Source organism: Pleurodeles waltl, chromosome 1_1 (assembly GCF_031143425.1).
Source record: "Pleurodeles waltl isolate 20211129_DDA chromosome 1_1, aPleWal1.hap1.20221129, whole genome shotgun sequence".
Taxonomy (NCBI): Eukaryota; Metazoa; Chordata; class Amphibia; order Caudata; family Salamandridae; genus Pleurodeles; species Pleurodeles waltl.
Window position 1 is genome coordinate 362766915 of NC_090436.1, and position 24411 is coordinate 362791325.

General features: G+C 44.2%; 1 long non-coding RNA gene across 1 annotated transcript in view; it reads left to right on the top strand.

Annotated features, from left to right (window-relative positions):
* The first annotated feature begins 5070 nt into the window (after positions 1-5070).
* LOC138262004 (uncharacterized) overlaps positions 5071-24411 on the top strand; it is a 46782-nt gene continuing 27441 nt past the window's right edge. The window contains exon 1 of the long non-coding RNA XR_011199217.1: positions 5071-5133. This is a non-coding gene — a long non-coding RNA (uncharacterized lncRNA). The remainder of the gene's footprint in view (positions 5134-24411) is intronic.

The window sequence follows — 24411 nt, forward strand, 5'->3', positions numbered from 1 at the left end:
GGGGTGCTGTGTGTATGGGAAATGTGTGCGGGTCGGACGGTGTGCATGTCTGTATGTGTGCGGGTATATGTTGTCGGGGTGTATGTGTGCGTGTAGGGGTGTGTATATGTGCATGTTGGGGGTGTGTGCGTGTAGGGGTGTGTATATGTGCATGTTCGGGGTCGGGAGGGGGCTTGTGCCACCTTTGGGGGTGGCAGGGGGTTGGGGGGAGAATTTGTGGGGGGTAGCGGGGTGGGGGAGACCCCTATCAGTGCCAGGGAAGGAATTCCCTGGCACTGATAGTGCCTACCGCCATATATCTCATGGCGGTTCCCAACCACCCGAGATCCATGGCGGTATGCAGGGTCCTGATACCGTCCGTGGTCTAGTGACGACCGCCGGGCTGGAGACCGCAATCTCCAGCCCAGCGGTCTTCACCGCCATGGCGGTCGAAGTGGCGGATAATTCCATTTTTTTTTCCACCGGCCTGTTTGCGGTCTTACTGCCGCTTTACCACCGACTGCCAGGGTCGTAATGACCCCCTATATGGCTGGATACAGGGATTTGCACTTTTAAACGAGGCAGAGTTGTACTTTAGATATACAGAACAGGACATGTACAGACCTGACCGGGTGGAGAGGAATCACTTTCACCGTGGAACTGTGCATCTGTCATTTTGTTAGTTGTATTGGAGTATTATGCACAGGACCATTAATAAAATCTCCCAATTGATCAGCCCTTCTCTTACTGTTTTGGCATGTACAGAAGTGCCATAATAGGAATCCAACAGAAGAGGCAGAACACCACCACCCATAAATGTACACAAAAAGTACAAATATAAATAAAGGCATACATCAAGAAACCTACACACAAGATATGCATAAGGTCATGCATGCATGTTCGTGCTGACATATAACGTCTACTTGAATAAAGCTGACATGCCCCTTTCTACCTAGGTATCATAGACAATCCATCAGAAGGAAGGGCTATTCGCATACGGACCTACAAAACTCTACACTAAAGTGGTCAGCTGGGCCTGAGGAAGGATGATACAAAGCTGGTGTCATCTGTGGCACCTCTCAACTGGGTGTTCCATTCCAGTTATGAACTGAAGTGCCTGGAGATGTACCAATGATGCTCCTGTTCTCTTTCTGGTGTCAACCCACCAAAGAATAAGCCCAACAAGTTAATTCTTAGAACTTCACAGCAGTACAACTTTTCATGTAAGTGCTTAAAGTAGAGGTTCTACGACTTTAAAAAAACACCCCCTTGCCATGCATGTTGTGACATCCCAGGCTCTTTGTTAGGTCTCAGGAAAAAATAATTATGGACCAAGACGGCAAGCAAATTTGTAAATGTCTCTGTCTACAAGCTGCTATTGCATCAGGAACAAATAATTATGTACCAAGATGGCAAGCAAATTTGTAAATGTCTCTGTCTACAAGCTGCTATTGCATCATCATCTGCAGGTGGCATTGTTAGCTACATCTCAACTTCTACCCATGTAGTCAAGGCAAATGGGAAGTGTGGTTAGTAGTATGATCCCTTTCTATTTAAATATAACCATCCTCTGAAAGACTCAGCTGAATTATCTAACAAGTTAAAATATATTTAGAGGTGTCAGGGTTTAAACGCTGAGCTGCTAAAGAAGCCTCTGACTGGGCTAGCAAGAGGATTTACCAAGGAAAAGTAAAATTCCCCTTCTCTGGCAGTGAAGCCACATTTGCTCCCTTCGATTGTTGTAAAGGTAGTTTTGGCCTCCCCCAGCAGGTAGGGCCCTAGGCGACACCCTTGTATTGCCTTGGCCTAGAAACAACTCTGTCATTCTGGCGCCTTTATAAATGTGAACAGGATTTGTAGTTTTCCTGACTGAACAGAGACAATGTTCATCCCCTTAATGACACTTGTTGGCTACACAAGAATGTGGGTCTGAAAACAAGTAGTCAAATATTTGTGTAAATATATTCCTTTCTCCCAAATGTCAAAGAAGGTATTCTTGGTGCTCCTGACAATAAAACAAAGTAGGGTGTGCTGTAGGCTGTGCTAGACTTTCTTAGAGCAACTCTGGTAGCACAAAGATGATAGCATGTTACCTTGCTGGCCACTCTGGTGCTATTAATAATATATGTGGAAATTGTGTGGTCGCAAAAATAAGCACAATCAGCAAATATTCGTCTTCCCATCCTTATGAGACGTGTGTAGCATGTTGTGAGATATAAAAACATTGCATTCAGATCGGGGTGACCCAAGGCTAGCTGCCAGTAACTGGCACCCTTTATGAACCATGCAATTTGCAGCCCCAATTTTTTGTATTTGTTTTTTTTCTCGAATTTGCTGCATTCCTTACTATGGGCCTCTGCCTACTGCCGAAGTTACTTATATGGACAAGCCCCCTTTGTTTTCTGATGAAGGAGGGTGATTTTAGTCTTAACATCCATTCGGGACATCACTACAGGAGTAAACTTAACTGTTGTTTGCATGGATCGACACAAGGGATCAATATCAGACACTGCAATTCTTCCTCAGTGGATGTCATTTCTAGGGGTATGGTCTGAATCACTGCCTGTAATGGCCATGCCAACATCAAACGACTTAGAAGTATTGGGGCTAGCCAAATATCACGGGGAAGCTGTAGCATAATTAACGTTTTGACGTCTGTGCTATCATACAATCCGGTTATCTTTTGGTCCAGGAGCCTGAGGAATGGTGTTGGAGGCATTCATGCCTCTCACCGCTGGATCACTCAATCTGCTTGCCAGACCTCTCCCATTAAAACGCACCTTCCATTCTGTTGCCCGATCCATATGGGTCCAATAGTGTCAGAACCATAGCTGCACAACCACTTTCCCCGACTTCTAGTTTCAAAGCACATCGCATAGCGCTGCCTTATCAGAGCCCTTGTTGTTGTTCCTGAGACACACAGTGGCTGCAAACTCGAACATTTCTCCAGAATACTATGGAAAAGAGGGGATCTACTTCTGTACTTACTCCATTAGCAATTAATAGACAGAGATTGTTGATTTAACAGTGCTTCACTGTTACATCCTGACACTTTTGCACGTTTGAACTACTTGAGAACCGCGCCACATTACACCGCACTTTTATAGCACCCCGAGTTTAAAATGTTTATGTTTAATTTATGTGCCTGGATTTAGTAGAACTGTTCTACTGCTTTATTCTTTGTGTATGTCCAGCATGTGTTTTGTATTTCAATATGTTGGACACTTGATGGTTTTGTGAGGTAGAATGAATTTACATCGCCAAAATAATCAATTACACTGAAATGAACTGAAGAAACCAGTCTCATTGTAGATGTTAAATAGTGGTGTCACCCCTTGGGATCCTATTTTTCTGTTAGATTAACATTAGGTTTTGGTTAAAACTTCTCCGTCTCGAGAGTCCCCTCCCGCGGAATCTTGGCTCTTCCATGGTGAGTTACCAGACTGGAAAACAATACTGATAAAACTTGTAGCCCAGGCTACGGTGCCTTGTAGGTTCATCATGGCACTCCTGGATTAACAAAACTGGTGTTGGCCTCAAGAGTGCCAGGCGTAAAATACATTTGACTGCACTAAGGCGAACCTGCTGCATCATTTATTCGCAAAGCTGGTAATATTTTCACAAAGAAACTGACACCTTAACGTTCCAACAGTTCTCCGACAGTCAATTCAATTTCCTCGGCCAGGAAAAGTGAAAAACAAACACTTCCTGCACCCAGACATCGAAGTTCCTGCCGTCTGAAATGCTGCTGCAAACATCATATTTCCTACGCCACTGGAGGCAGGGGGTGTAATTACTTCTGCGAATATGTGAAGCCTGTCGCTTGGCTGGTCTTGGAATGAAGGCGACAAGTTATCTTAAGCACATGCGCACCCTACACGCTCACAAGCGCCCAGTACACCATCTACCTTTCACACACACCCTAACACATTCAAAAGCCCCCTTCTATACTCTCTTAGAAACACATTCAGTGGCACGCGTGCACACCTCTTCACATACTCCCACTTATCATTCTCTCGGACACATCCGCCTTCTTACACTTTCAAACACATTCTTTCTTACGCATGCCCTTTCTCGTGCGCGCGTACACCCAGGCGCGCGCGCATCACCCTTCTTCTCCCTCCCTCCCTCAGTGCAGTCCTTGACGAGTGTAGACGCAGCAGGCAGCATCGGTGATGTCTGCAGAGTCAATAGCCCTCATGGTGACGCGGGTTGTCTGGCCTCCTGCCATCTGAGACGTAGAGAATACGTCCTGTGGTTGGCACGGACAGCTTCAAATAAACAAACCCCATATGGCAGTGGTACTGTCCTAGTTTCAAAGATAAAGATCCATTATAGTGTAAGTGGGCCTTTACACACAGGTCTTTCTAGACTGGCCCACCTGGCAGTGCTTCGAGTGGGGGAGTCTGTCACAGTAGCTGTGCTAACAATGTAAATACGGCTTTGTTCCTCAGTTGCAGCACAAGAATTGAAGTTAATTGATACCAGAAAAAGGCTGAAGGTAGTTGAGGACAGCAGGACTTATCTAGCATGGTCGTAGCTAGCTAGCCCTGCCTTCTACAAAGCCGTAGACCAATCTAGTCTCTTCAGTTTAGTTATTTATACATTATTTCAGGGCTTCGATACAGCGCAGATTAGATGATATGCGAGGGCTGCACATCAAAAAGTGAGGCGCAACTAGGGTTGCCACATGGTTAGGTTTTTTTTGGCGGCCTGGACTTAATGTTTTTTTAAGTTCAGGCTCGTAGAAGTATTGGGAAAAGCAGTGCAATTCGGTGTTTTTCTTTTCGAAACAAAAACCTTAAGCAGCAAAAACAAAGAAATCAGCTGAAACACATTGAGAGCTGTTTGAACTTTACAGAATGATTATTAAAGCAAATAGAGGGATACTTGTGGTGATAAAGAATCCTGACCATTTTACACGGATTCCTATTCGCCTCCCAGCTCTTGGCTGTTCGAGAATGACAAAATGTTAACAAATGGCCGGTATCTTCTCTCAGAAAAGTGGCATCCTTGGTGGGGCTGGGGAGGGGACGAGCAAGACAAAACCTGACAGATTTACAGAGTGTGTTGGCTGATCACTTACACGCGTAGTGCACGAGGGCATGGACCCACACTTTAGGACCGTGCAATAAATCGCGGGAACACGTTCAAGTAAGTTTTTTTTTTACACAAAAAGAAGCGAGAGAGTAAGACAGACAGGTTTAATTTTTTTTCTGAGCGGGGTGGCGAGGGAACTGTAACACAAGCGCGCATGCAAGGGCGCCATTATGTTGAACTGCTAGGACTTTGTTTATAGCTCTTTGGCAAGGAGGGGTTGAAGCAGGAGTGACGCTATTGTAGCGTCTTAGCCTCACCTTCAAAGATCTGTGGCTAGATTAAAAAAAAATCACCGTAGTGAAACCACATTTGTGTTTTATTATATTTTTCCTCCTTTATTTCCGCCTCTGGTCACTTTGTTTCGGACACACTTGCCTTCACTTATATGGGCCTTGTCGGGCCGCTCCAGACCAGAAATCACTGTCTTTTGCTAATGTAACTAACGGCTTTGATGAACTAACTACAACGTTTTTTAATGCTGCCTGTCTGGGTTTAATAATTCATGTATGCCTTTGGTGTGTTGGTCATTCGTCTGGGTTCATCACAATTTATGTGATTTCGTTCAGAATTGTGTTGAAAGCTTTCGTAATGCTTCACAGAACAACGTAGTACCAGGGCATCTGAAGGCGTTCAAAGAGCGCCACCGTGTGATCTGAAGCTGGTAAAATTCTCATACTTCCTTTGAATGACAGGTATTATTGACCTCATCTGTTATTTTCCGCGCCCAAGACGCCATATCTGAACATTAAACAACGAAATGGAACAAAACATTCAATATGTGTGCCAAACAAGCGGAGCTTTATGTGTTATAAAAGTACCGCAAGGGTATAACACTGTCTGCAATGAGGAAACCGGTAGTATTCATAACACCCAAAAAAAGGGTGTTTGTTATTTCTATCCAGAGTAGCTGCTGGAGCATTTTCATCCTTCCTACGACTCAATGCTCATCGAGGTTTACACATCTTTGGACCTATCACAGGGGGTGGTAAAACCATTAACACAATTTCAATACCGACCAATAAATATACAGTATGATCAGTGTGGCCATACAAGGAAGACTACAGTCAAGAATAAAGTTAAGGGGTTTTATTACAAACTTAAGCTCAAAGTCATATAGACAACGCACAAGACAAAATTGTAAAAATACAAATTCACCAAGGGTTGCCCAAGGTGACAAAACAAGTTCAGGCGAACCAACATTAATAAAACTAAGCATCCAATAGGAAGAGTACAAAACATCAATAGAATTATCTGTGATACAGAAATTAAGCTTTGTTCAGGCTTGGCAAGCATCAAGTCAATTTAAATCAGCAGAGTTGTAATTTAGCTGGGCACAAGAAGACCCTACAATCAGCCAAATCAGGGAAGAAAATGTGTGGGGCTGAACACATGCTGGCAAAAAACAAAAAGTACAGAAAGGGCAAAAAGAATTTGGAATAAGGTAATCTCCGGCAATAGACTACTAACTAAGGTGGGCAAAAGGTAGCATCAGCATGTCAGAAGCTCGATCGAGAGTCTTCTGTGAAGGGCTAGGGAAAAATCTCTGTCACAATGGGGCATCTCAACGGGGCAAAGCAGAGAGGAAAATACCTCTACAAGGGGCTTAGTATTCAGGGTTCTTCATCAGCAAGGGTTCTGGGTACCTGAATACCTGATGACTAAGGGGAGAATTTGACATCTGACCAAAGTCCAACGGGTCAATTCCTTAGTAAAGTTCATACGGCAATCTGATACGCCAGGGTTAACAGTCCACATTACGTTGAAGTGGCATCATCCAATAGAAATCGATCACACAACTCCAAGTTGAAACATCAATGTTTCTTCCCAGGTCTGTTATGGAAACATCACGCATCCATGTAGCTCCCCACGAGTTTTGAAACAATTGTATACAATCTCAGTCAGCTGTTCAGGATGTTGCACATTCAAGGAAATCATCTCACTTTCTATCAATGTTTAAAACATTAGGGATCTGTTACCAAAGCTAGTCTTCTCATGGGAATGAAGTCTGAAAGAAAGTTAATGTTAAAGAAATTAATCAGCATTGTCTGCACAGTCACGAAAAACAGGGCGTAACAGGCCTCACTTAGGCTAATGTGAGTTTATTAATACAGTACATTAATCCATCAAATAAAACACAGAATATTAATTTGTAATTAATAATTTTTCATTAATATTCAGATTACATTTCTTTAAATGGAAGGGCTCTGTCAATACATATTGGCCTTTTGCAAGCTTATCCCCAAACCTTTTGCCTGCTTCCTCCTATTTTTTCTGACCTATTTTTGTTGGCACCAGGACCCTGGACACTTTACTACTGCTAAACAGTGCTAAAGTGTATATGCTCTCTGTCTAGAATGTATTGGTGATTTGTTTCTCCATGATTGACATATTTGATTTACTACTAAGTCCCTTGTACAGTGCATGGTGTGTGCCCAAAGTCTGTAAATCAAATGCTCCTAGTCGGCCTGCAGCACTGATTGTGCCACCCGCATAAGTAGCCCTGCAAACATGTCTCAGGCCTGCCACTGCGGTCTCTGTGTGTGCAGTTTTAAACCATCATTTTGGCCTAGCAAGTGCACCCACTTGCCAGACCCAAACCTTCCCTTTTACTAAATGTAAGTCACCCCTTGAATAGGCCCAAGGCAGTCCCATGGGCAGGGTGCAGTCTATTTTAAAGTTAGGACATGCACTGGTGTGTTTTACATGTCCTGATTGTCAAATACTGCAAAAATTGTTTTTCACTATTGCAATATTGCAAGGCCTATCTCTTCAATAGGGTAACATGGGGATTGGTGCCTATCTTTTCCACAGGGCAACATGGGAATTGCCTTGAAATATCTTTTAAGGGTAATTTCCCATTGGGAGTAGATAGAGATGTGGAGTTGGGGGTCTCTGAACTCACAATTTAAAAATGTGAAGTTGGTTTTTGAACTGTCAGTTTGAAAATGTCACTTTTAGAGAGTGTGCCTTTGCCTGTCTGCTGAATACACGTCTGGGTCAGGATGACAGTTGGACTGTTTGTGCATTCACTCTAGACAGTTACACAAAGGGAGCTGAGGTGTGCTTTGCATATCCTGATAGGTCTTCCTGAGTTAGAGTGGTGGGAGGAGCTGACACTAAATAGGGCTGTGCTTGTCCTCACACAAAGCAGTCTCCAACTCCCTGGAGTGTGTCTGGGGCCATGGCAGGGAAAGGCAGGGTCTTATGTACTGCAAAGACTTCTCTTTGAAGTGTGCCTACTTGAAAGACAGGAATGGGTATTAGTACTGGACCTCTGACACCACATGGTTAGAATCCTTTTGGACTGAGGACATTCTGCCAAAAAGAGGAGCTAGATGCTGTAGGAGGGACTGCCACTCTGCCTGTTGCTTTGCCGTGCTGGCCTGCTGCTTGCTGCTTCTGTCTTGGGAGTGAAAGGACAGGACTTGGCTTTCTACATCCTGCTTCAAAGGTTTAGACTGAGCTTGCCTCCTGTTAAGAAGTCTCAGGATCAAATACTTCACCTGCCAGCACCTGGGCTCTCTTGCTTAGAGTCCTTACTTGCCAAGTGGTGCCAAATCCAGTTCCTGGGCCCTTGGGAGTGAGTTCTGGTGTAATAAGGAAGAAACTAGTGCATCAACCTCCACAACGACTTCAGGATCGGCACTGCTCTCTGATTCCACGCTGCTGCTTGCTCCGGAGCCGTGTTCCTCACTGAGTGCAACAACCGTGGCATCCAACACTGGACTGACGCTGCTGCAGTTCCTCCAAAGTCCCGCCACAACATGAGTCCAGAGCGCTGGGTCACTGACATCTGTGGCACACGACTCCCACTCCGCCACAGCACCTGTGGTCCCATGGTGTGATTGCGACACCACGAAGTCGAGGCCTCACATCTTAACCTGCTGGATTTATCTATCCCGCCTTGTCGTAAGGAACTAATAACTCACCACCAATGCCGTATCACCCCTGGCAACCATAAGGAACCAACCCCTCACCTCCCCAGTAGCAGTAAAGAACCGATGACGCACTTGCTCCAGAAATGCCTCACCTCCCGGACTCCATGAAATGTCTCTGTTTTCTAATCGTTTTCGAAGGTACTGTACCTGAGGTCCATGTGGCTCTATGACCAGCCCACACTTCCATGCAAGTGGTGTCAGACTGTTGGAGATGACTCTGTCAAGACGTTGTGATAGCGCAGTGGAGCTATTGTGTTTCTAAGTGTTATACTACAGTTCATCTTTAAACATTTGTATCTTTACTTATGATTGTTGGATGTTTGTCCTTTTGGTCTTGTTTTACTCAGATAAATATTGGCAATTTTACTAAACTGGTGTGGAGTACTTTTGTGTTGCTTTCACTATGTTACTGTGTGTGTGTGTGTGTGTGTGTATAAATACTTTACACATTACCTCTGAGATAAGCCTGACTGCTTGAGCCAGGCTACAAAGGGGACCTGCATGGGTTATCTTAGCTATGTGACTGCCTTACCCTGACTAGAGTGAGGGTCCCTACCTGGACAGGGTGCAAACCACTGCCAACTACAGACCCCATTCCTAACAGTACATTTCAGTCAGTATAATGTGGAACTACTTTTCTCTATTTTTCAGCAAGTATTTTAAATCAGTAATCCTTAGAAATCCAATATAATTTCAATATATTCAGTAAGTCTAGAGTCTCACTTATGACATAATATCAGTTAAGTCCTTCTACCATTAAATTTAACTTGAATACCACACGTGTTTAAACATCTTGTCTCGAGTGAACGCACACTAACACGTTTTCTCAGTGCATCAGTTTACAAATGAACCATTAGTACTTTGGATAACATAATGCATAAACTGTCACATATAGATGACTTCTATGAAGTAAAGGACAGCACTACCGTTTCTGCTGCATCAGCCCCCCTTTGATGGCAAATTAAGCCATCACAAAATACTCCAACTCTCATTTTCAATGAGACAGCTCAACATTTCAGAGGCTTATTCAGGTAAGGTCTTCTGAAGTCCTCTAACTGCTTGATGTTACTATAATATATGCTCTTCCTATTCTCCATTTCAACCTCCTTCTTTTTCTGTCTAGGCTTGGCTCTTTTCACTTTTAGCTTCTGGTATAATTTATAAAAAAACAACTGCAACTAGGGCACACAAGACCATGATCAACAGAAGTCTCAAAATGTTCCCACAATTCCTCCTCCTACATTTTCAAACCACCTTCTCATAGCTGAAAAACCACTGCCTACTGCTTCCTGTACACCTGTTGCTATTAACTCCTTCAGGTCCTTGTTCAAGTCAGTCAAGATTGAAATGTGATTTCTTATCTCCTTACTATTGCCAGGTATGAAGGTGCAACATTGTTGCGCATGTAACATTTTGCAAACTCCGCCAGAAGAATGTCTATCACAAGGCGATTTTGTAAAACCATTGATCTCACAGCAACCATTTCTGTGTCCATTAACAATATAGCACCTGCAGTGTCTGTAGATAACTTATCTACTATTGTTGACAACTTTCTAATCTTGATATCATCCAAGATAACACCTACTGATGAAATTATAGCACCAAAAACATCTCCTACAATCTCTGAAGCACTAGCTCCTCTTTTTAATTCGGCGTTTGTTTTCTTACTCCATACTGGATCATTAAAATGGTCCACATGATACATCTTTGGAAAAGCTACTCCTAGATAACATATACCATGCCAGCCTTTTGGCAGCTTACGATAGGCATTTTCCCACATATGGAAAAAACACCTGGTATGGTGGGATCTTGTCTAGCTAACATAAAATAAAGGTCCAAACACTCTTAAACAAAAACACGTCTACATTCACTTGTTCCTACAAAAAGTGTGTCAGTCTTGGATCTTGTCTATATACACATAATTTTCCTACATGTTGCCAAAATAAAGCCAGGAATCCTTGTTTTCCTGCTCTTGTGTGTGCTTCATCCTTTTCCCAATTTTGTAAAACTACTCCCTTTTCTATCTTTGCGTTCTGCTTGTCTCCTTTCCTCAACTTGTCCAATGAATTCCTTTTTTACTGGTCTAGAAATACAGGTTAAATTGTTCTTATGGGCATAAACTGTACCAAATATCCATGTAGGCTCAAATAATCCTTCCACTGTGCCAATGTTTTTCAACTTTGCAGTGCTACTAAAATGTTTCATGATGATGACAATTGAAAACACAAGGTCATATACTCCTGCTGATACAACATTGCTAATAACAGACTACAGGAAATTCCATGGCTTAAGGGTAGACTATGAAATATGATTCCCTCTCTTACTGATGAAGGTAACTGTGTGCAAAGGTAACAATCTCTATCTTCCGTGGTGTCAACATACTCATAAAGCAATCTGTAATACACATTTGCTGATAAATCACATCTAGAACCATCATTGTGTAAATATTTCTCATCCTTATAGAGAGCATCTTGATTTGCAATGGAATCTATTAAGTTTGGGCACTTGTGGATATAACTTTCTCTGAATCACTCGCTATGGGTAAACTTAATCCACTGAGCATTAATATAATTATAACTATCACTACTACTAAACCTATACAAATGTAGTTACATTTGCTACTTCTATTGTGGTTCAACTCAACAAGTTCTCTAATTTCAGACCAAAATTTCGAATTCAGAAATAAAAAAATGCAAAGCGGCTTTAATGTATCACTGTCTCTTTTCAGTCCCTTTTTTTTTGTCAGCAAAACAAAAATAGTCTCTTTAAAAGTGCAAATTATTCACAGTTCCTTGATCTTTTAAAAGTTAATCAAGGGTTCCTCTACTTGTAAATGTTCAAAAGCTTCTACTAACAGTTCAGATGTCTCTGATAAAGATGCAGCTTGCAGTCACTAGTAATCATTTCCAACATGTAATGTCTTTGTTCATCAAGCACCAACTTGATCGCAACACTACAATTTCATACTCAAGAATACTGAACTAGATTCAAATTGTTGAAGCAAAAGGTTGCAAACTCCTTCTCCCACTCATTCACAGCCAGATATGTCCATTTATGTGCTGAGTACTTTCGGCTTGGTACTCTCTTTATTTTTGATCTTCTGTTTACTCGACACTCAGTATTGCTGTCACTTGACTTGACTCTTGAGTTTCTTCAGCAATAGTCGGAGGCACTTGTACAGTTTGCTCTTTAGGCCAGTTGTCTCCTGGTACAGCTCTTATCCTTACAGCAACTTTTCCTTGGTCAGCATCCAAGCTAACATGATTCAACAAATTCTGTAAATTCTGTTTTCTAGAAGTAGTACACTTACACCACCAGTCCTCAGGCACTGGCACCTAAAGAAAGGTAGAAGGGACATAAAGTACTTAATGAGAATTATATTGAGTTTAAGAGAAAAGTGTACAAGTTTACATTTAATGATAAAAGCTTGCTTTTTTGTTCTTTCTACTGAAAACAACTTAATTCTATCAAGTGGAAGTTTTGGTCTAGTCCTGGTCAAGGTTCACCCTTTCGTCCCGGTGGAACAGACGTGACTATTTTTGGTCCACTTCTTTCGCAGGAAAGCTGGGAACTGCTTCATGTCCATTTCATTCCTGCAGAAAAGGTACAAGCCTGGAAGTACGACAAACCCACATTGAATTTCTTCCTGAGTGAAATGGGGACGCCAGAGGTGACACTGACTGATTTAGCTAGTATGATTGGCAATTCGCAGAAAGAGACACAAACCCTTGCACAGTGAGTGGATACTCTACAACAGAGAGTCTCTGCCACCTCTTCTGCTTTGAGCACTGAGCATGGGCATAGTTTGACTCTTGCTCTAGCCAAGACTGCTGTTTTAGGGATGACAGCACTAGTGTTTGTAGGCGACTTGGCCAATCCTAAAAAAAGTTGCAACTGTGGCCCAACCCTTCCGACTCACAAGCAGTACCTCACCAAAAACCCAAATAACAAAAGGTGATTTGTGGCAGCCTTTTTACACATGGGCTCTATAGTGCGACATCTCAGGGGAGTCGTGAATAAACAGAGATTATCCTTTTCTCACATGAGCAACAAGTCTCAGTTACACACAGGCAATGAAGGAGATGCAGTAAAGTTTTCAATAGGTTTCATTAACAAGACTGCAATCTACTTTAAAAAGCATGTGCTGCTATGATTAGGATAATGAACAATGTAAGGAAAAGAATTGTAAAAACAAGAGCTATGAATATAAAGACCCCCACCATCTTGCCACAACATGAGATGTGAAATGGGCCCTAATACCCTAGCATGGTGAACCTAATCTACAACCTAAAGAAAGCTAGGTGTGTTAAACCTAATCTGCCTGTACCATGTCCATGAGAAGTGCCCCTGAACCCTTGTTACCTTGGAATTAGGTCTCTAAATCAGAGTCCGTGGGAACACGAAGGCTGGGTCTGCATCAATGGCATCTGGTAGGAATCCCTCTGATAACCTTGTCTGCGTGAGATGTATTTATACAAATCTTGTAGGACCCCTGATGCAGGTATGTTCCCAAAAAATAGATAAGAAGGCATGCTTGGGGCGGCAATCACATAAACAATTCCCTCCAAAAGTACATTATGTTCCTGTCACACGTAAGTGGGAAAGGGACATGATGTGAATACCTATGTCTATCACTTGTCTTTGAAGTTGATAGTGACACCTTCGCAGAGTGGCACTGATAAAGTGAAATCAAAACATCTTCATAACTATAAACATAGCAGCCATCTTGCAAGAAATAATTAAATAAATGCACTAAATCAGAGTAGGCTAAGTAGGTTAAAAGTCACCATGTGTTGGGGGCACAGGCCTGCAAGCCAGAAGGCTAAGCTAAATTCCTGATTCCCATTAAAACTAAATAGGATTCACTACGCCCTCCCCTTTTCCGGAACAAGTATGACGCCATGATGATGACGTCAGAGAAGGTGCATGACCACAAGCTAAAATGCTCTGGACTAAAACAAGCTAAAATCACATAAAACATAGCTAAAACCTAATTAAAACTAGTTAAAAATAGCTAAAACATACAAAGAGACAACATGTCGACCATGACAAGGATAACAGGCCAAAGGTAAAGGCAATGTTGGCAAAACTTTGAAACTTTAGAATAAGCCAATGGTCAAAGTCTTTTAACAGTAGACTTGATCTTGAAGAATGTCTTCAAAGCCATCAGAAGGAAGGGCATCCATGAAAGAAATTACATTGTCAGATTGATGATGGCAGGATTGGCAGACAGATCCACGGCGCTGTAGTGCTCAGCAGCCTCAGGCGCAGAATCGCCCGCGGGGGCATCACCGTCCAAAGTGCCTAAGGGAACCAGATAGTCCACCAAGGGCGGCTCATAAGTGGCCTCATGAATCAGTACCAGTCACATGGGGAACGACTGTGAATGAACCCTCATTGGGAACATCAGAAGTTCTTGGTCCACCGGAGGCACTGGCAGAACAACAAGGCACACCGAAGGTAGATGTTCGAAGAGAAAACATGTGCAATGAAAGACTGGTTGCACACACCATAAGACTGGTCAGATTGACAGTGACCAATCATGCTCCAATTCTTCCAGTAACAGTGCACCAAAGAACTATACCATGCGATCACGGCACAGCTGGGCTGGTGGTCATAGCTCCATCGCTCTGCTTAGCTGGGAAGGCACAACCCCGGCGTATCAGGAACAACAGCAGCAGTATCCTGCCTATCAATGCCAAAGTCACAGGAAAACCGCCAAACACACTTGAAAAGACTGAATGGATGGCTGAAGGAATGACTCCGAAGACAGTCTGGAAGATAGAAACAAATCCAGACCCGACAACCTTGAAGAAGTGCATAATCCCTATAGTGTTTGAAGCATTGAATATTCTTGATACGAACTCTCCAAAGTGTTTGGGGAAGTTGATACTTAATAGGGATTGTATCTCGGCTGATGATCTTGCTATCCGGAGAGCATACGTCTCTCTAGCCGATGTCAACGCAACTCATTTCTGGAACAGTAGCACCTTTAGTCTGCTCAGCTTGTCATAATTTACATTAGTAGTATCAATTTGAGGCCACATTTCTGCTACTCTTATCTCATGTGTGAGGGGGAATAAAACATGTCCGCAACAAGTTACAATCTTAGAGACTGAAATTGCGTAGGCAATTCCTGGTCTCATACCGCAACAGCTTTGTTAGTTGAGGACCACATAACTTCCATTCAACAGTATAAGAAATGCTGGACGAATCAAAGAGACAGGAGTAACCTTCAGAAAAGAGGCCAAGTTCGCTAACCCCGAGTTGCATAGGCCATGAAGGGACACATGTTTGCAGATCATTGAATGACTAACAGAAGTCTCATATTCGCTTGCACTGAGAAAGACCTCTGTTTCGCTGTTCAGACATTTATATTCAAAGGGCAAATCCCACTCTTCTTTAATATAGCCTTTGCCTAGCCACTCGTATCTGCTCACGGCAAGATGTTTCATGCATTTCGAAAAATGAAAGGTGGAAATGGGCAGATTTATAATGCCATGTACGAGCCATACTGTCGATGGACTTTCTGCAATCGTGAAAGGCAACTTTTCTAACTTTTCTATATGAAGCATGGTGACACTCGCTTGCTTTTTAGCCATTGTCAGTTGTTCCCTGGATACATTAAAAGCAGCAAACAGGTCACTACTGATTTTTTTAGCCATATGTTTTATTGTTTTCCTATAGCATGCGTCATAAACATTTACATTTTATTTTATGTCATTCAAATGCATTGTTTACATACAACATCATTTACATTTGTCTGGTGGTGTGATCTTACATCGCTCATACTGATCCCTTGTATCTTTCTGTGGGAGAGGGTCACAGGTGTTCTCTCTGTTTCATCTGTGTGAGCTATTTTCAACAACCAGGTTCAATAGGAGTCCAGTTGAATCAAATTGTATTACAAACTAATAACATTTCAAACCAAACTGAGGTCCTTCTGGGGGGTCAATTATTTTCATACTCATGTATGTTCTATAATCGTTTGAGGGCTCCGTTTGATTCTCCCCTGTCTATGTCGGCCTAGAGGGGCTTATGTGGTGGGGGTCTGGCCCACATGCACCTTCCACCTTGTCCACAGATTGCCTCATCTTCCTCTATGGGGCAGATTGCCTCATCTTCCTCTATGGGGTCACTAACAGCTGCCGGGCCGGAATCGCATATTCTGGTGCCCGTTGGCGCAATTATGGCTATTCGCTAGTTAGGCCTCCTAGAAGCTTCAGTGGAAGAGGCATCCAAACTCGTTTCTGTCCCTGTATCTGCTCCCTAAGGTTCCCAGGTTCCCAGGATGTCCAACCAAAGCCCCGCCAATAGCTGTCTCCTCATCCCCCATTTGTCCTTTTGGACTAGCACCCGTTCTTCAGCTCTAGCCCATTTCGTTACTTCCTCCGTCCAGCTTAACACCCGTGGGCCCATCCCAGACTTCCACTGGCTATGATTTGTTTAGCTATTTTCATGGCCATATCTACAAATCTATTGCCAACTTGTTTCTGTCCAACCCTTGGGTACTGCCCCAGCAAGCAGGTCTCCGGGGTGCATGCAGGACTACGCCCCAGCACTGTATTGTTTGGCAACAACTATTTCCCAGAATTCCAGTATTACAGGACAGGTCCATGTCATATGGCTAAAATCAGCTGCTAGGGATGAGCATCTTGGACAGTTTTTCGCCCCCCCCATGTATGACTTGCAGCCTAGATGGTGTTAAGTAAGTCATGTGTAAATAATTGAATTGAGTATACTTTAAACTGGTATTCCTGGAGACCTTATGTGTATAGGCCAACATTTTCTTCCAGTCCGTATCCAATATCTCTCGCCCCAGTAATGTCTAACATCTCTGCCTGGCCTTAATTAGGGACTTCTGGATTGTGCGAAGGAGTGCTTGATACATCCACTTTACCACGTGCTTAGTCCCCCTCAGCGTCAGTAAGCTCTGCAGCACTAGGTGCGCCTCCGGTTCCCGGTCGGTGCACTGCCACTTATGTCTAAAGGAGTGCACTAGAGTGATATCTTAAAAACTACCCTGGGGGTAAGTCATACCGCTCCCCTGGATCCGCAAAGGGCAAAAGAGTTCCCTCTTGAAAGCAGTCCCCCACCGTCCTCAACTCCACCTCTGTCCAGGATGCCAGCTGCCCCTGAGTGAACACCGTCAGTGGGTCTCCGTGTGGCAATCCCACCAAGGGTACCGCTGGTGCATACACTGGAGTCCCTTTTGATCTACTTACGCATCTCCCCCAAGTCCACAGGGCCACCTCCAACAGAGCCCATGGACGTGTGGCTGTCACTGATTTGTTGAGTAGTTTGGCCTGTAGAGGCCACTGAACCTGTCTCCCAGTTCTCTGAGGTTAGCACCCCCCCTACCATTCCACCACCCGCTGCAACTGTGCTGCTACATAATACAGCTCAAAATATGGTACTCCCAGTCCTCCCTCATCCAGGGGGTTGCGAAAGACCTCAAGCACAACTCTAGTCCGTTCACCATCCCAGACCAGGTCATGAAGCAGGGAGTCTAGCTGTTTAAACCATGTGGCCGGTAGGTTAACAAAATAATATAGCAGTCTGGGTAGCATTATCATTTTGGTTAAGGAGATCTGAGCCATTATCAGTAACTTCAGGGACCTCCAGAAGGACACACATGATCTGAGCGATCTAAGTGTGGCATCCAGATTAGCATCCCGCGAGTCAGTCAGGGAGAGGAAGACCTGAATTCCCAAATATTTAAAGGAGACTGGAGCCCATTTCAATCCATGTGTTATCACAGGGGGCCAGGGAGCGTCAACCTTCAAGGGGAATAAATAAGTTTTAGTGGCGTTGATGTGTAAACCAGAATATCTAGCAAAGTCCTTCAGGATAGACATCGCCTCTGCCACCCCGTGGGAGCCCTCTTTCAAATAGATGAGTAGGTCATCAGCATATAGGGATATGGTATGTAGCTGGCCATCCAGCGAGAGTCCCAATTCTGCTCTTCGTCTGCGAAATATTGCTGCCAATGGCTCAATTGCTAGTGCAAACAGAAGAAGTGACAGCGGGCATCCCTGCCTAGTGCCCCTATGGATAGCATATTGGGCGGAAACCACTCCACTTATCCGCACCCTGGCCATGGGGGTGGCATAAAGTAGTCTCACCCACTCCACCCACATATTACCCAGCCCTATTTGTTGCATAACCGCTATTAAAAAATCCCATCCAAGAGAATCAAATGCTTTTTTCAAGGTCTATGGACATTAGCATTGCATTCGGGTGGAGCTCCACTTCCGGATGGTATATGACATGTTACAGCCTACGTAGATTGAGGGAGGTGCTTTGTGACGGGATAAACCCATTCTGGTCTAGATGGATCAGGGTATGCATATACAGGGCTAGTCTCAAGGCTAGTACCTTACTTAGTATTTTGAAATCTAAATTGAGCATGGAGAGGGGGTGGAATGCTGTGACTGCCACCCGGGTCTCTGACCTGGACAAATGTATCACCAATGTGTCATTAGTAGTCATCGGTAGTTGCCCCAGTTTGAGTGATTCGGCATATAGTACCTCTAATTTGGGTGTGAGCATTGCAGAGAAGGCAGCATAGAACTCCGCCGGGAGTCCATCAGGGCCAGGGGTCTTGCCGTGTGCCATCTCCGTGATGGCTGTCCAAATCTCCTGCACCGTTAGGGTCCCACCGAAGGCATCCCATGAGGTAGGGTTTATCAAGTTTAATTGGATGAGGTTCAGGTAGTCAGTCATATCCCTCTCTATAAGGACCCCAGGGCAGCAGTATAAGTGTCTGTAATATTTTCTGAAAGCCTCATTAGTATCTCTCGGTGTATATACCAGAAGTCCGTGATCTCTTAACTACTGTGTGATTGGCTTCCCCCTAGTTGGGGGTGCAACCACCAGGGCAAGGAGCCTCCCCGCCTTGCCCTCTTCATCGTGCGTCTTTGGCATATAATCATTGTAATCCAAACAACAGAGACGGTCTAGTGCTTTAAAGTATTCTGTTCTAATTTTTCCTTGTAGGTCATCTGCCCCGCTATCAAGCCCCAACTGGTTATCCAGCTCCTTAAGTCTATCCTCCAGGCCCTTAACCTCTTCTTCCAGCTCTTTCCTGGCCCCCACCCGCTGTCCAATACAGTGCCCACGGAGCATCACCTTCAAGGCCTCCCACTCTGCTAGCCTAGTAGTGGCTGTCCCTTGATTATGCTAAAAAATCTCTGTGATGGCATTTTGTAATTACTCCCTGAAGGAGGCGTCTTCTAGCAGATGGGAGTTCAGATGCCAGAAGGGGACTTCTGGCCTCTCCGGCAGTGGGCAAAGTTGTAATAACAGCGGACTATGGTGTGACTGAGTGCGCCCCAGATATTCCGCACACAGTGCCGAATGCCCTAGAGGAGAGTAAAAAAAAAACATATCCAACCTTGTGTGTAGTTTGTGTATAGGTGATTACTAAGAATATTCCTGGGGTTGAGCATGGTGAGCCCTCCAGATTTCCAGCAGGTCCCAGTGGGTCATCCATTGTCATAGCCCCTCAGATAGTCTCAGTGCCAGGGCCCCCGATAATGGGGTGGCAGATCTATCTAGCTCCACATTCACTACAGAATTAAAGTCCCCACCCAAGAGTAAGTTGTCATCCCCTATGTTAGCCAAAGGGATCGATAACTCATTGAGGAACTGTACCTGGCCCTGGTTTGGTGCATAGATGGATCATAAGATTATTACTTTACCCAGGAGCCTGCCCCTGATCAGGACATGGCGCCACTCTTTATCAATCAGTGTGTGCATATGTTCAAATGGGACAACTTCTCTTACCCATATGAGCACCCCCCCCTTGAATAGACCGAGTATGTGGTGGCATATATATTACCCCACCATCGGCGGTGTAGCTGTTCTACCTCACCCTGCATTAAGTGGGTCTCTTCTTGCATAACTACTTGTGCCCCTCTGCCTTATAAGTATCTGTGTATGCTGTACCTCTTAGCAGCCAATCCCATTCTTCTGACATTCCAGGTTATGAATGACAGTTTGGGCCGCGGTCCATCTGTCCTCGCCATAAAAGGTTTGGTGTAGGTGTATGGTACTCTCCAGTGTGTGCCCCACTCTGCTCTGGGAAGCCCTCACTTGTATCTGTGACCCCTGGGGCCTGCAACAACAGTTCCCACATTGAACTCCCTTACCCCAGGGCAGTCTAGAAACGGTTGGCCGTCCAAACCCGAAGAAAAAAAACATTAATAGAGGATCACCACTTCCAGCTCCCTGGTATGGAAGCCTTTCTGTGAGTGGAGAAGCGACTAGGGGCCAAGTACAGTGTTCCGCTCTGGCCTTGTATGATGCTATGTTAGGCTTCATTTAACATCTCCCAGTCCAAATTACTCCTAATGCCCCACTGTTGTTTTATTCATGGGGGCAGTGGCCATCTGGCCCACCGGGACAGCCAGGCCAATTTCTTCTTTCTCAGATGATACTTTTCGCCATCTGTGGTGTTACAACCCGCAATCCCTCCCCCAGGGAACATGAAAAGCCGGAGCCTGACACGCTCAAGCCCGGATCCGACACCTCATCTGATCTGTCGTCCCCTTGGGCATTGTCACCAGTTCTGCCACCACCTGTAGCGCCACCTCTCTCCCATTCTGTCTGTGAGGAGGAGGGCCTTGTCCAGAGGGACCCCCACACTTGCCTTTAGGCAAGAATCCTGGGTCTTCTGTTGGGCATTTGAAGTTTGCGTTTGGGCTTCGGACATGGTGCTCCTGCTTTATATGCGTCTAACCAAGTCCAGGCTTCTTTTTGTGAGGCACAGAAGTGTGTGGCGCCATCCTGGACGATCCTTAATTTCTCTGGAAACATCAGCGAATATTGCAGTTCTGCCTCCCTGAGGGCCCTATTCACCGTTCGGTAGGACGCCCTTTGTCCCTACACTCTGGCAGTGTAGCCCGGGAAAACCAGTACTTTCCCATTATCCAACATATATGGTCCATTGTTGTGTGTTTGGTGGAGTATGTGTCACAGTCCTTGAAATACAGCAGCCGAGCCACCAGTGGGCGAGGCGGCGGCCCAGCACCAGTGGCCTCGCCGGCACCACTTGCTATCTCCTATGCCAGTTCCATTCGCCGGCGGTGTGATGATCCCCTCTGGGAATTCAACAGTGTAGGGTTGCCTTCAGTGCAGCCTCAATCCGTTCTTTTTCAGGAACATTGCAGGGGTCAGAGCGGAGCTCTCTGCTCACACGTCCGCCATTGTTGGCCTCCAAGCCACGCCCCAAACAGGTCACTACTGTTAATGTATTTCCATGGAACGCGGCCATTTTTCAGCATCTGTAGTGTCAAACCTAACTGCATGATGGAATGCAATTGACTTTGTCCATGGTGTAAAAAGGACATATCATTCTGTGTTATTAAGGGAGTATATTCTGTTGGACAGAGTGTTCATGCCCTTATCGACAACAGCTAAAGCCTTTCCTAAATTTGCCTTATCAATCTGTCTAAAATGCACAGCTGCTTTCATTTGAGAAAGCTTCCAGATCTCATTATATATGGCATAGATGAATCTTTTAGAGCGAGGCTTTCTGGGACCTAACAAAAAATCTTGTAAGTCTATGTCTTCAGATAGCGTATTAAGATGTTCTTTAAATGCTGCTAAGGTGTTAGTCTGCAACCATTGTTGGTACAGTTTACCTGCACTGTATGTGGTAATTATACCTGAGTGTTGGCCCGAGTCAAAGCGAAGGTCCGGCCGGCTAATCTTGAAACCCCCTGAGGAATTAACAAACGTGCCTGACACCTATTTGCGTCTACTGCCCACAATAACCACCCACCAGGACTAGAATGTAAATAATTATAGGTACCAACCTGAACCTGAACCAACCTGAACCTTTGCATCTAATTTTTCCTCAGTGACATTTAGGAAGGACTGCCAATTGTTGAATTTTGCCGGTGTAAAAAGATCATTTGAACAGGAATAAGGTACGCTCTAAATAAAGATTCCCTGCCCTGAATTTGCCAATCTTGTGTACCCCATACACTTTTTACATCAACAGTGTTCTTCCTGTATTTGTATCCTTCAACTGCAAGTCGGTAAACAAAGGAATCTGAATAAATCAATTTTGTATTTGTTAGCAAAATCTTCCTAATTTTAGAAGGTGGCAACTTGAAATAGTATGATTCTGCATTCTTAATGTCATGCCCAGAAAAATATGTGAATTTATCTGAATAATGCTTTGGGCTCCCCACAGGCGGAGTTGTACAGTGTTGTACAGTGTTGTACAGTACTGTGTGTAAATAAATACTGATCTGTGCCTAGTTGCTCGGTGCAGGTAGTAATGTCCCCAATTATTATAACAGAATATCTCCCCATAAGTCTTTGTGTTAGTGTACACATCATCACTTTCAAATACAGTATAATCCTGCAATTCAGCAAGCATTAAATCAACTGTTTGAAAATCCCAGACATCAGAAACAACACCAGATGTAATTACATCAGTCATTGAAATTTTGAAAACATATGGAAGTTGAATGACCTCAGTAGGCCTGTATATATCAAACAGAACTTTGTCCCACACAATCCCATCTGGAATTGGTACTACTGAAATCTTCACAGTGGACAAGTCTCTTCAGACCTTATGTGAGAGAGGTATAGAGTTAGGACTTCATCCACTGGCTCAACAGAAGAACGTTCAGGAAGATAATGACCATTTTTAAGGAGAAATAAAACAGTCACAAAACCAATCCATAATTGAAATGCAAGCAATGTCAGAAATATTCAAAGGTAATTCCATGGATAAATTAAATAGTTATTTTTAAGCCATATGTACAGCTTACGTGTCTCTGAAACAGTTTCAATTGCAGGTGCGGATGAAGTCGAACACAAGTCATCAAGGTCGATGAAATAACGAGAGGCAGTTCCTGCAAACAAGGAGCCAGTGCATCCACTTCACGTGGAGGTTCATAATAGACAATGTTGTCTGTGTGGAGTTGGAGTACAAGACAGCCACATCTTGGACAGGTTGTTGTTGAAGTGGTAACAGGAGTCAGCAAAAGCTCATTTTCCTCCCTCCCCATGCTCAAGGAGGCACTTGTAGCATTGTTGTGCATGAGAGTGGGACCAGGAACTACCGAAGGGACCTCTGGGTCTACTTTGCAGGATCAGCCACATGGTGTAATTTAATGTTGTCAATGGAGACAAATCTGTTTGCTTTGGAACCAGGCAGCGGTAGTTGGATGACAGTTCTGGTACCTTGTATTCCCAGGACTTGGACCGGTGATTTGTAGGATGGGCTGAACTCCTTCTTCATAGCAAACTTATCACAGACCAGATCCCCAACTTCAGGAATCCAGCCTGTAGAAGTTGTTGGCAAATCCCTTACTTCTAAGGTGGCAGCACTGCTGGATGAATTATCATCACACAATTGCTGACGCTCCTGTAAGACAGTGAGATATTCAGTTATGTCAAAGGGTGTATCTGCTGCCACCAAACCAGGGCCATCTAGATCTGGGACATACATAGGTATCCCAAAGAGAACCTCATAAGGAGTGCATCCTACCAAGGACCACCTTGGTAGATTATTCATTGCTTTCTGGACCCCATTTAGGTGATGAAGACAAGTCCGTCCAGAACCTAGTACTCTAGCTGTTAATGACTGCTTTAGATCTCGATTCCTCCTCTCCACAACCGAATTACCTTCAGGATGGTAGGGTGAGGAGTAATGGAGTTCAACACCTATCATCCGCATGGTGCCCCTAAATGCCTTAGAGGCAAAGACAGGGCCCTCGTCCGCATGGAATGCTGCAACCGCATATGTACCAATAAAGATCAGCAAGTCTTTTATAACAGTTCAAGCGTCAGCCAACTGCTGAGGCCATTCCCACATCAATCTAGAACAAGAATCTACATTGACTAAGATGTATTTGTATGCACCATCCGGTTGAAGGGGACCACAATTGTCCAGGTACAAACATTGTAGTTGCTTATTGGACACTAAGAGGGATGTCTGCAGGGGGCGTTTGATGTTTGAACCCTTTATCTGCAAGCAAATGTCACAGCAAAGAACATATTGCTTGGTCTGTTTATAAAGACCTGGCCACCAGAAGCGTTTCTATGACAGTGGTATTGTTGCCGCAACACCAGCACGTGCAGAGGTGACACCCTCATGCCCTGCTTTGTGTAAATTTAATCTCTGTTCTTGGTTGGGGATCACTCGATCTCCAACCCCAGGAATTGTTACAAAGGCAACATTCTGTGCACTGATGTTGTATGAATATTTTGTAGGGTATGCTTTTGGGACAGGTTTGCCTTCAGCCGAAACTTTCACGGCAGCCAAAATGTCATTATCTAGTCTCGTCTGTAGCAACAGAAGCTGTAGCTACTGCATATTTGGCCGCTTCATCAGCCAAAGTATTGCCAATAACGTGTACTCCTACACATT